The sequence below is a fragment of the Camelina sativa genome, unplaced genomic scaffold (genome assembly GCF_000633955.1).
Source record: "Camelina sativa cultivar DH55 unplaced genomic scaffold, Cs unpScaffold03007, whole genome shotgun sequence".
In the NCBI taxonomy this organism is placed as follows: Eukaryota; Viridiplantae; Streptophyta; class Magnoliopsida; order Brassicales; family Brassicaceae; genus Camelina; species Camelina sativa.
This window is the reverse complement of record NW_010924116.1, coordinates 1-926: the sequence shown is the minus strand read 5'-3', so window position 1 is coordinate 926 and position 926 is coordinate 1. Positions and strand designations below refer to the sequence as shown.

The 926-nt window shown below is 39.2% G+C and overlaps 1 pseudogene; it reads right to left on the bottom strand.

Moving 5' to 3' along the window:
* Positions 1 to 8: 8 nt before the first annotated feature.
* Positions 9 to 597, bottom strand: LOC104774466 (annotated as a pseudogene).
* Positions 598 to 926: the final 329 nt, after the last annotated feature.

The following is a 926-nucleotide window of genomic DNA, read 5'->3' as shown; positions in this document are numbered from 1 at the left end:
TGTAAAACGCAATGAAACTTGTGACTTGTGGCTCCAATATGGTTTAGGTTGTCGTGCACTTACGATTGAAATAGAATTGTGTTGTCATATAATAATACAAGAGTTGTCTCGTGCATCATGTGTTGCTCGAACACGATAAAGCCTTGGTCCTCCAAAGAGAAGTTGATCTTCCTCTTGTTTCATGTTGACCACATAGCATGTAACTTTATCCTTGTAGTACTCTCCAATTGAGACAGGGACTCTACATGTCTCCTCTGTGGCTTTATCCTTCGCCGCCCTAACCTTTACGGTAATTTTTCAGCGTCTTAGAGTTTCAATTTCTCCACCAAACCTTTTGAAACAATGTTATTTCTGCCATAGAGGACCAATCTTCAAGCTTTGTCTTTGATTATTCAATGGGTGCGGAAAGCAAAACCAGGTTTCCAATGAAAGAAGCTTGTAGTTTGTATGACTACTAGAAGTGATAGCTTGTTGGGTTTGTTGATCATGATGGTGCTCGTCTTCTTCACGCAGTAAAAAGGCGGAAACCTCAATAGGAGTTGTGTTTCTTGCATTCCAATTTGTTGAGTGTTTTATACATGACAGTTTTTTCTTATATCATGGAGTGCATTGCAAGTCTTTCATATTTCGATTACATCCCAAAAGCCGAAGAATGTACCTTTAGAACAGGCTGAGAATATCAAACATGTATATATGCAACACAAGACATCACTAATCAAACCATACAAAGTTGCAACGTTTTATTCATTAATCAGTCTAAAATAGAGAGGTTGGGAATCAAGCAGAAAATGGAATAGCCATAAGAGGGAATTTGCGGAAAATCACGAGACCGGTTGCTTCAGTTAGATCATGTTGAACCCTTTGTGGTTCGACATGCATTCTGAAGTTGAACCTTTTCACAACGTTGGCCAATGTCACCCCGATCA